Raw genomic sequence first — 12420 nt, 5'->3', positions numbered from 1 at the left:
GGGAGGAGATATGGGGATATATGTATATGTATGGCTGATTCACTTTGTTATAAAGCAGAAACTAACACACCATTGTAGAGCAATTATATTCCAATAAAAATGTTTAAAAAATAGCAATACTTTATATTTTTGCAACATTTCTTTTATATTTCATGACTTGAAATCCAATCTCGTGGTTCCAAAGTTAGAACTCTTTCAATTATGTAATGGTGACTCTAGAGAAACAAGTCATTTTATACTTCTTCTTCAGAGCATTTGGAGCTAAGGAAGAGCATGAGAAGATGTTGTGTTAGTCTACTCAGGGTGCCATAACAAAATGCCATAGGTTGGGTGGCTTAAACAACAGAAGTTTTTTTCCCCACAGTTCTGGAGGCTGGAAGTCCCAGATCAAGATCCGGCAGGACTCCTTTTTTGGTGAGGACCTTCTTCCTGGTTTACAGATGACCACCTTCTCACCCTGTACTCATATGAACTTTCTTCTGTGCATGTGCAAGAAAGAAAGTCTCTCTTCCTCTTCATGTAAGGCCACAGTCTTAGCAGATCATGTCCCCACCCTTAGGACCTCATTTAACTTTACCTCCTAAAGATCCTATCTCCAAATACAGTCACACTGGGGGGTTAGGACTTCGGCATATTAATTTGGGGGGTGGCAGACACAATTCAGTCCACCATAGATGTACCTGGTGTTGGGAATTGGTAAGGTGAAAATTTTCAAGGCTCAAAGGAGTCAAGGAATCCAGAAGAAACTCTAGCCTTGTTGATGTGAGTACATGTGCTAGGTAGAAGAGCAAATAAATCCAAGAGAGACTAAACAGAGCAGAATAGGATCGTAGGAATAGGGACCAGGATTTGAAAGCAGTGTTAGGGTTGTATGAGAGGCCCTAGAAGACAGGAACAGCTAAAGGGAAGCCAGAGGCAAATTTGGAAATATATTAAATGAATAATGCGAGCTTCAAGAGACTATGTTTAGGTACATGAGTTCTGGAGTCAGAATGCGATGGCATGCATTCTGGTGCTGTAACTTTGGATAAATTACTCAGTCTACATAAGGCTCAGGTTTCGTTCCTATAAAAGGAAATTATAATATTACCTATTGTGTAGGTTTGTCAGGAAAGGTTCAATAAAATAATGCATGGGAAAATGCTTAACCTATACCTGACACATAATAAACCTTAATAGAAGTTGATCATTGTTACAATTTGGCCTCCTTATCTGACTCAGGCAGGATCAAAGATAGCTGCTACTTGCATGGCTAGCCAGCATCAGAAACTGCATAAATATATGGGTTAGGCAATCACTCTATTTTCTACTTGTTTCCTTTGCCAAGAAAATATAAAGTGCAGTTGCTTGCTCATTGGCAAAGTTTCCCCTTTACTACCACTAAAGTTCTCTGCGTCCAGGGTCCAGCTTGGATTATGCCCAGGGAAGGCTCACATCCTGAGATTTTCACTCCTCGCGTGGGTTTCTAGTCCTTGGATTTCCTGTGACAGTTGGTCAATTAAACACCAGGAAGCCAAGAGGTCTTCAGAGAACCTTTCGCCCCTTTAGTGATACGCATTATTTTTTTTAATATTTTATTTTATCATGAACGCTTAACGTGAGATTTACCCTCTAATCGACAAGTATAAAATTTCAGTTAAGAAGAATAAGTTCTAGAGATATGCTGTACAACATTGAACCTACAGTCAACAATACTGTGTTGTACACGTAAAAGTTCATGATCTTTCTTAAGCTCTAAATTTGTTCAGTTAATCACCTTGAACAGAATTTGAATCTTTCTATATATACACATAAAGCATAAGATCACAAGTTCAAGAAAAATTAAAATTTTTCTAAATAAATTTGAACTTTTTCCCTCACTTTAATCCAGTAGCACAATTTATTAATTGTATTCCAATGGGTCAATGAACACTGATAAATGTAGTAATTAACTGCACCTGGTCCATCAGCAAAATGATATCCTAGTCACACAGACCTTCATCTCCAAAGCAGAAAGGACCACGGTTCCCTCTTCCATGCCAGGGATCTCTGTGTATTTTGGGTTTGTTTTTAATTTGACTTTATACTGTGAACATTTTCAAAAGTAAAGAGACTAGTATAACAAAACCCCCATTTATTCATTATCTAATTTCAAGAATTATTAGTATTTTGCTATTCTTGTTTTATCTATGCCCACCTCTCCATGAAAGAAGGTCCTTTAATACCACACAATGTTAAGAAACACAAAAGAAGCATTAAAAGAATAGTTTTTGTTGGGTCTCTTGACCTGAGTCTTATTCTTGTTCAATGTGTTTCAGAATAACTAAACCTAACACTCTTTCCAATGGGCAATTAATGGCATGATTCCAGTTCTTTAGTCAATGACAACATGAAAGACGAGATTAACAGCTAAGTAGACGTTTCACCATTTAATGAGATTGCCTGAAAACCGAAAGGATTTTTCAGCTTGTACGTATTTCAATTCAACTGTGTTCGATCACTTTTTGAAATGAATAGAGAAGTCTATAGATTATACACAGCTGCTTAATCTTTTGTAAAATGTGACATCTTGGACTAGAATCCATGTTCTCCTTCAAGGGAATGGTAAGGGAGACTACTACTTATTTGCACCTGTGGAAGCTAAGAACTTCTCAGTTTTACCTCTAGAAATGTGATCACAAATCTGCTAGCATTTTCCCCTAGGATTATATTCATGTATTTGCAATAACTGTACACTGAATTTGCCTGAGTCTACATAGAATAGATAGTTCATTAAGCACATTCTCAAGTTATGTTATCACGGCTCCACTGTCGGTTGAAAATCATGATTTTCTCTTCTTTGCTCTCACTCACTGCAGTTTTTGGCCTAGAATTTTCATCATAAAAGTATTATGAGAGAGAGAGAGAGAAAGTTATTTATAGACTATTTGATAGTCTTCTTTTCCATCGAAAAGTCAAAATAAGTGTTAGGAAAAATGGATAGAACCACCACAAACTCTTGCTTCTTGGTTTCACGGGGAGAATGAAACCAAGAATGAAGAGTAGAAGAGTAGGTTTCAACAAGTAAACCACTTTCCTGTTTCTACTCTGTGCTCAGCCGTTTGCCTATTTATTTATTTATTTATTTTATTTAAAAAAATTTTTTTTGCGGCAGTTGGGGGAACCCAGCAGACCACACATAAATATTCTTCTTAAAACAAACAAACAATAAAGGTTGTCTAGGTTTGCAAGGAAGGACAATTAGGCAGGGTGAGAAGTGGAGTGCAAGGTAGTTTAAATTAAGGGTATCATCAAAACTGCAAAACTAAAATTTCTTTCGTATTATGGTGTAGTTTTCGATGGTAATACATACTCAGGTAAATGTGCTTATGTGCACGTATGGGCATGAGTAACCAGATCTGGGTTTTTTTTTGTTTGTTTGGGATTTTTTTTTGCAAAATGCTTTACTGTTTCCATTTGACCCAAGGCTTGGGAGAGGGCTCAGGGCGGTTACAATGCTGCCTAGTGGCCGCAGAGAGAGGCTTCAGGCAGATGCCCTGATACCATCGGGGCTTCTCAAAGGCCGCTGGGCTTCGGCTCCTAGTCGTGCTTGAAGCTGAGCCTTTGGAAGAGATACTCGCCCAGCCCAGCCTGGGGACCAGCCAGCCTGCGGAGGTTAGCCAGGTGGTCAACGTCTTCTTGATGAGTTTCAGCTGCTCCTCCAGGAAGCGGCTCTCCAGGAAGTCACAGAGGTGGGGGTCTGCCTGCGCAGAACCGAGGACATGCCGGTCCACGAGGGCCTGATTCAGGTTCTTCTCCATGAGAACGGTGGCTTCCCTTGTGTCCTGGGTCTTACCCGCTCATCTTGGGACGCCTTCTGCTCGTCGCGGAAGAGGGCGTGGCTGCCTCGCTGGTTTTGCATTTTCAAGAGACGCTAGGCACCCTCACGCTTCTCTTCGGCCAATTCACAGAAAACGTGGTCCACGCCTTCCAAAGCCACATCGTCGCGGTGGAAATAGAAGCCCAGAGAGAGGTAGGTGGAGGAGGCCCGCAGATGCATGTTGACCTTGGTGGAATAATTCCGACGAATCTAGGAGCTCATGGTTTATTGGTAATACGGAGCTAGGCTCAAAAAATGGTGTTGGCTAGTCTGGGTGACCAAGGATAGCTGAGTGGCAGATTCCTAAGTTTGTGAAGGAAAAAAGGTTGGAGGGTGGTCAGAGGATGGAGCAAGGGGCGTCGCTGGGTCTGTTTCATCTGAACTCTGTTGAAGCAAGAGACAGATCTGCAGGACTGCTGAGCACCCTGCCCAGACCTGTTTTGATGTGCAATTTGAAGTGGGAAAACTAGGATAGCTGTTCCTTATAAACCAAACAAGGAGGGAAATGTGGGCAAGAGGAGGAGAGCAGAAGTAGAAGAGCTGCTCCTAAATTCCTGTGGTTTGTAATTGCTTAGAAGATAGGTCCAGAATTAGAGCATCTAAACAATTAAGTCTTTCCCTCCTCTTTCCTTCTCCCCCTCTCCCACCCAACCTCTCCATTCCAGAAATAGTGTCAGATGTTGACGAATAAGCTCTGAGTTTACACACACACACATAGCCTGCACTCTTTCGTAAAAAAGGAAAACAATAGGTACTTTTATGGTAATTGCAAAATGCTTTAACCACTGTGCTGGTCTTTTGTGATGGTCTTTATGTATCTTTTTCTCTTTTAAATTTAAAGCTTCCTTAAACAGTTATATTATAAACATCATTTCCTTAACACATATTATGAAGACATAAGTCACTTCTCTGTGTAGTTGGACAGGCCTTTCTTGACTTCCTCACCTGGCAGGTGCAAGCTGCAATTTGATAAGATATATATGCACTGGGGCAGTAGATTTTTTGGGTTTTGTTTGATGAATCCTAATTTTTTCTAGCTTTATTTAGGTATAGCTGGCATATAATATTGTGTAAGTTTAAAGTGTGCGAAGTGCTGATTTGATACATGTATATATTGTATGTGTATTGTATACATGTGTGTGTATATTACCACAAGTTTAGTTAACATGTTCACCACTTCACATAACTTTTGTTGTGTGTGACATTCAAGATTTACATTCTTAACAGCTTTCAAGAATACAATACAGTATTGTTAACTAGAGTCACCATGTTGTTGGTTAGAGCTCCAGAACATATTCATCATAGAGCTTGAAGTTTGTACCTTTTTACCAACATCTCCCCTTTCCCGCTGCCTCTCCACCCCTGGCAACTACCAGTCTGCTCTCTGCTTCTCTGAGTTCTGCTTTTTCATATTATACGTGTAAGTGAGATCATACAACATTTGTCTTTCTCTGTCTGACTTATTTCACTTAGCAAAAGGCCCTCGAGTTTCATCCATGTGTTGCAAATAGCAGAATTTTCTTCTTTTTATGGCTGAATAATATTTCATTGTGTGTGTATCTATATTATATATTATAGATGTATTATATATACTATATATATATCACATTTCCTTTATCTGTTCATCTGTCAAAGGACATTTATATTGTTTCCATGGCTTGGCTATTATGAGTAATGCTGTAACGAACGTGAAGGTACAGATGCCTATTTAGGATGGTGATTTCATTTCCTTTGGGTATAGATCCAGAAGTGGGATTGCTGGTTCATACCATAGTTCTATTTTTAATTTTTGGAGGAACCCCATACTGTTTTCCATAGTGGCTGCAACAATTTACATCCCCACCGACACAAGGGTTCCCTTAGTTTCACATTCCCGCCAACACTTATCTCTTGTCTTTTTGATAATTGCCATTTTAACAGATGTAAAGTGGTAGCTCGAGGTGCTTTTGGTTTGCATTTCCCTGATAATTAATGACATTGAGTGCCTTTTCATGTACTTATATTTGTATGTCTTCTTTGGAAAAATGTCTATTCATGTTCTTTGCCCATTTTTTAATCATATTATTTGTTTTCTTGCTATTGACTTGTAAAGAGTTCCTTATATATTTTGGATATTAGCCCCTTAAAAGAGATATAGTTTGCAAATATTTTCTCCCATACAGTAGGCTGGCTTTTTCATTTTGTTGAATTTTTCTTTTGCGGTGCAGAAATTTTTGTTTGATGTAATTCTTCTTCTTAACTTTTGCTTTTGTTGCTTATGCTTTTGGTGTTACAGCCAAAAAACATTTCCAAGACCAGTGTCAAAGAGCTTTTTCTCTTTGTTTTCTCCTAGGAGTTTTACACTTTTAGGTCTTATGTTTAAGTATGCAATCCATTTCAAGTTAATTTTGTTAGTGATAAAAACAGGGGTCCAAATTCATTGTTTTGCATTTGAATATCTAGTTTTCCCAAAACCATTTATTGAAGAGACTATCCTTTCCCCATTGGGTATTCTTAGCTTCCTTGTCAAATACTAGTTGAATGTATACATGTGGGTTTATTTCTGGGCTCTCAATCCTGTCCCATTGGTATATGTGTCTACTTTTATGCCAGTACCATACTGTTTTGATTATTATAATTTTATATTCAATAACTTTATATTACAATGTAATATAGTTTGAAATCAGGAAGTATCATGCCTTCAGCTTTGTTTTCTCTGAAGATTGCTTGGCTATTCAAGGTCTTTGTGGTTCCATATGAATTTTAGGATCATATTCTCTATTTCTGTGAAAAATAACATGGGAATTTTGATGGGGATTGCATTGAATCTCTACATGGCTTTGGGTAATACAGACATTTTAACAATGTTAAACTCTTCCAATTCATGAACATGGGATAACTTCCCTTTTATCTGTGTCTTTTTCAATTTATTTCATGAGTATCTTATGGTTTTCAGTGTACAGGTCTTTCACTATCTTGGTTAAATGTGTTTCTAAGTATTTTATTCTTTTTCTTTTGTTTTTTTTTTTGGCTGCGTTGGGTCTTCACTGCTGTGTGCAGGCTTTCTCTAGTTGCCGTGAGTGGGGGCTACTCTTTGTTGAGGTGCACAGGCTTCTTATTGCGGTGGCTTCTCTTGTTGCAGAGCATGGACTCTAGGCATGTGGGCTTCAGTAGTTGTGGCATGTGGGCTCAGTAGTTGTGGCTCATGGGCTCTAGAGCACAGGCTCAGAGTTGTGGCACACAGGCTTAGTTGCTCCAGGGCATGTGGGATCTTCCTGGACCAGGGCTCAAAGCTGTGTCCCTTGCATTGGCAGGCAGATTCTTAATCACTGCACCACCAAGGAAGCCCAGTATTTTATTCTTTTTGATGCTATTATAAATGGGATTATTTTTCTTTGTTTCTTTTACAGAATGCTTATTGTTAATGTATAGAAACAGAACTGACTTTTGTATGTTGATTTTGTTACCTGAAACATTACTGACTTCGTTCATTCTAACATTTTTCCATTGGAGTCTTTAGGGTTTTCCATATATAAGACCACATTATCTGCAAACAGAGATAATTTTACTTTCTTTCTGATTGGATTCTTTTTATTTCTTTTCCTTGCCTATTTGTTCTGTCTCGGACTTCCAGTACTATGTTGAATAGGAATGGTGAGAGTGGGCACATTCGTCTTGTTCCTGATCTTAGAGGAAATGCTTTTAAACTTTCACTATTGAGTATGAAGTTAACTGAGTTTGTCATATATGCTGAGGTACCTCCCTTCTCTACCTACTTTGTTGAGAGCTTTTATCATAATGATAGAGAATTTTGTCAAATGCTTTTTCTGCATCTATTGAGATGATCATAGGATTTTTATCTCTCATTCTATTAATGTGATATATCACATTTGTTGATTTGCATATGCTGAACTATCCCTGCATCCTAGGGATAAATCCTACTTGATCATGGTGTATGATCCTTTCAATATGCTATTGAATTTGGTTTGCTAGTATTTTGTTGAGGATTTTTGCATCTGTGCTTATCAGGGATTAGGCTGTAGTTTTCTTTTCTTGTAGTATCCTCAGCTGGCTTTGGTATCAGTATAATGCTGGTTTTTGATTACTAATTCAATCTCATTTCTCATTATTGGTTTGTTCAGATTTTCTATTTTTTCCTGATTCAGTCTTGGTAGGTTGTATGTTTTTAGGAATTTATCCATTTCTTCTAGGTTGTCCAATTTTTTGGCATATAATCATCTATAGTAGGCTCATATGATCCCTTGCATTTCTGTGGTATCAGTTGTAACATCTCTTCTTTATAATATTTTTGAGTCATCTCTCTTTTCTCATGGTAAATCTAGCTAAAGATCTGTCAACTTTGTTTATCTTTTCAAATAACCAACTATTAGTTTTGCTGATCTTTTCTATTGCTCTCCTGTTCTCTATTTCTGCTCTGATCTTTGTTATTTCCTTTCTTCTTTTAACTTTGGGCTTAGTTTGTTTTTCTACTTCCATAAGGTGTAAAGTTAGATTGCTTATTTGAGATCTTTCTTTTTTCTTAATAGGCATTTATCACTATAAATTTTCTTCTTAGAACCACTTTGCTGCAGCCCATACATTTTCAAGTGTTGTATTCCCATTTTTGTTTGTTTCAACATATTTTTGTATTTCCCTTTTAATTTTTTCTTTGATCCATTAGTTGCTCAGGAGTGTGATGTTTAATTTCTACATATTTGTGAATTTTCCAGTTTTCCTACTTATTAATTTCTAGTTTCATATTATTGTAGTTGGAGAAGATATTTGACATGATTTCAATATTTTTAAACTTGCAAAGACTTGTTTTGTGAATGTAAGATCTGTCACTGGAGAATGTTCTGCATGTGCATGAGAAGCATGGGTTTTCTGCTGCTGTTGGATGTAATGTTTTGTATAGGTCTGTTAGGTCCATTTGGTCTAAACGATAGTTCAAGTCCAATGTTCCCTTATGGATTTTCTGTCTGGATGATTTATTTATTGAAGTGCATTATTAAAGTCCCCTACTACTATTGTATTGTTGTCTCTTTTCCCCTTCAGATCTGTTCGTGTTTGTTCAGTATATTTAGGTGGTCCAATGTTGGGTTAATGTTTATAATTGTTACATCTTCTTGATGAATTGACCCCTTTATCATTATATAATGACCATCTTTATCTGCTGTGACAGTTTTTGGCTAAAAGTCTATTTTGTCTGATATAAGTTGCTACCTCTTCTTTCTTTTGGTTTCCATTTACATGGAATAACTTTTTCTATCCCTTCACTTTGAGCCTATGTGTATCCTTAAAGCTGATGTGAATTTCATGTAGGCAGCATGTAGTTGGGTCTTGTTTTTTTTTTTAATGCATTCAGCCACTCTTTACCTTTTGATTAGAGATTTTAATCCATTTACACTTAAAGTAATCATTAATAGGTAAGGACTTACTATTGCCATCTTATGGTTTTCTTGCTATTTGGAGTTCCTTTAGTTCTTTTCTTCCTCTCTTGCTGTCTTCTTTTGTAAGTTGATAATTTTCCATAATGGCATGCTTTGATTCACTTCTGTTTATTTTTTGTGTATATACTGTAGTTTTTTTGCATTGTGGTTACTATTAAGGTTACATAAAACATCTTATGAATATAAAAGTCTATTTTAAGCTGATAACAACTTAACTTTAATCCCATACAAAAACTCTACCTTTTTAATACCCTCCATTTCATGTTTTTGTTCTCATGATTTACACCTTTTTACATTGTGCATCTATTAATAAATTATTTAAGCTATAGTTGTTTTTAATACTTTTGTCCTTTAACCTTTATACCAGAGTTAAGTGATTACCACACCACCATATTACAGTATTGAAGCATTCAAATTTTACTATATATTTGTCTTACCAATGTGTTTTATATTTTCATATGGTTTCATGTTAGTGTCCCTATATTTCAGCTTGAAGAACTCCTTTCAGCATTTCTTGTAAGGCAGGTCTCTTGGTGATGAACTCCTTTAGCTTTTGTTTATCTGGGAAAGTCTTTTCCTCCATTCATTTCTGAAGGACAACTTTGCCAGGTAAAGTATTCTTGGTTGGCACATTTTTCTTTCAGAATTTTGAACATACCACCCTACTTTCTCCTGGCCTGCAAAGTTTCTGCTGAGAAAGCCATTGATGGACTTATGATTGTTCTCTTGTATGTGAGGAATTTTTTTTCTCTTGGTGCTTTTAAAATTCTCTCTGGCTTTGCTTTTAGATAGTTTTTTTATAATGTGTCTTGGAGAAAATATTTTTGAGTTGAAATTTGTTGGGGGGACCTATGCGTTTCATGAACCTACCTAGATGCCCAAATCTCTCATCAGATTTGTGAAGTTCTTAACCATTATTTCTTTAAATAAGCTTTCTGCTCCTTTCTCTCTCTGTTCTCCTTCTGAGACACCAATAGTGTGTAGATTTTTCTTTTAATGGTTCTTATAATTCATATAGGCTTTCATTCTCTTTTCTACTCTGACTGGATAATTTCACATGCTCTGTCTTCAGGTTCACACATTCTTTCTTCTGCTTGGCCAAGTTTAATATTGAAACTTTCTATTTCATTCTTCAGTCTTTGTGTCTAGAATTTCAATTTTTTTTTTAATGCTTTCTGTTTCTTTGTTGAACTCTCACTTGGCTCATGCATTGCTTTCCTAATTTTGTCTAGTTGCCTATCTGTGTTTTCTTGTAGCTTACTGAATTTCTTTAAAAGGATTATTCTGAATTATTTGTCAGATAGTTCATAGATCTCCTTTACTTTAGGGTCAGTTATTAGAACTCTATTAGTTTCCTTTGGTGGCATCATGTGTACCTGATCCTTCTTGATCATGCTTACTTGCATTATTATCTGCATATTTAAAGAAACAATTTCCTCCTCCAGCCTGTCTCAGCAGATGGGTGATGTTGCTGGCTTCCTTCCCTACCCTGGTGGGACATAGGATGTGCTGCAGAGCTTCTTTATGTCTCTGGCCAGCCTTCCTAGTTAGGTAGGGCTGGAGCATATCCTTGGCAGTTGGGCAGGGCCAGTGACTTGCTCCCCTGTCCAGGCTCAGCCTGTAGATATGCTGTGAAGTTGCCTGGCATCTCCGACCAGATTTCCTGGTTTGCCAAGGCTGAAAGCTATGCTTAGTAGTTGGCCTGGGCCACTGTCTTGCTTCCCTGTTCATGTCGGTCTCTAGAGTATGCTTTCTGGATAAAACAAACTGCCAGCTGTGGATCCAATCCAGGCAGACCTGGCAACTGACCTCCCTGGACAGATGGGGCCACCAATTCAGCTCTGCAGAAGAGCAGACCCACGGGTTGGGATCTGCACTTGGGCACTACCAGCAGCAGTAATGTGATCTTCCAAGATCCACAAGCACATTGCTGTGAGGCCCACCCCATTTCTTCTCCAGCTGATTTTTCCCACTGGTAAATGTAAGGCAGTACCTTAGTGTGCCTCCCTGAAAGCATCCCAGAATGCTGGAGACACTGATGTCCATCTTGAGTTCTCCTCTTCCCGGCGGAGAAATTATACATCCAGAGGGACCGCTTCAGTGTGGTGCTGCATCCGCTTGGGGGAAGGGTCTTGCAGTCAGAGTGAAGCCACTTCTTTTACCCTTCTAATGTGTTTTATTTCTCTTTCTGTGGTCCAGTGGGGTGCTTTAATCTCACCCCTGAGTTTTGAGATCTTCACAAAGGTGTGTTGTCTATGGATAGTTCCTAGTTGCTCTTTCTATGAAGGAGACTGAAGTTGAGAATCACCTACTTTGTCTCTTACTGACATCACTCTGGGCAACAGGTTTCTTTTTCTTTTTAATTATTTATTTACTTATTTTTGGCTACATTGGGTCTTTGTTGCTACATGCAGGCTTTCTCTAGTTGCAACGAGCAGGGTCTACTCTTCGTTGTAGTGCATGGGCTTCTCATTGTGGTGGCTTCTATTGTTGCAGAGCATGGGCTCTAGGCACACGGGCTTCAGTAGTTGCAGCATGCAGGCTCAGTAGTTGCAGTACACAGGCCCTAGAGCACACAGGCTTCAGCAGTTGTGGCACATGGGCTCAGTATTTATGGCTCGTGGGCTCTAGAGCACAGGCTCAGTAGTTGTGGTGTACAGGCTTAGTTGCTCTGCGGCATGTGGGATCTTCCTGGACCAGGGATCGAACCTATGTCCCCTGAACTGGCAGATGGATTCTTAACCACTGTGCCACGAGGGAAGTCCCTGCAATAATTTTTATAATTAGACAGCTTGATGTTATGTTGCAGTAGCTGCCAAGTGTGTGTTATTAAGGACACTGGGTATAGATACGTTAATGGGCTGTGGGGAAATAAAGGGAAGTTGGACCACTCCTTAATCATAGTTAACACTGAAAACAGAAATTCTTATATTTTAAAATTCAAGGATCTTACAGGTCAGCATTGACATGTGACTTTGATATTTCCATCACATAAATCTGTTGAGATGAGACTGTTGATCTATTGAAGTCAACTTTGTTAATCTCTGAAAATGAGATTCCAGAAAGCCATACCCTTACCAAAAAGCCCTCTACAGGTACACACACAAGGGAAAGTTTCCACAGCTCAAGCCAGTCAAACAATGCTCAGATGAA

General features: G+C 38.3%; 1 pseudogene across 1 annotated transcript; it reads right to left on the bottom strand.

Annotated features, from left to right (window-relative positions):
- Positions 1–3335: 3335 nt before the first annotated feature.
- On the bottom strand, positions 3336–10661 carry LOC307182297 (ferritin light chain-like; annotated as a pseudogene). Its single transcript has 2 exons — positions 10644–10661; positions 3336–4048 (listed from the first exon to the last, which is right to left on the bottom strand). The product of its transcript is annotated as a ferritin light chain-like (transcript).
- Positions 10662–12420: the final 1759 nt, after the last annotated feature.

The sequence above is a fragment of the Stenella coeruleoalba genome, assembly GCF_951394435.1.
Source record: "Stenella coeruleoalba genome assembly, chromosome: 2".
NCBI lineage: Eukaryota > Metazoa > Chordata > Mammalia > Artiodactyla > Delphinidae > Stenella > Stenella coeruleoalba.
Note: the sequence above shows the minus strand (reverse complement) of the source record. Positions and strands in the feature narration are given on the sequence as shown.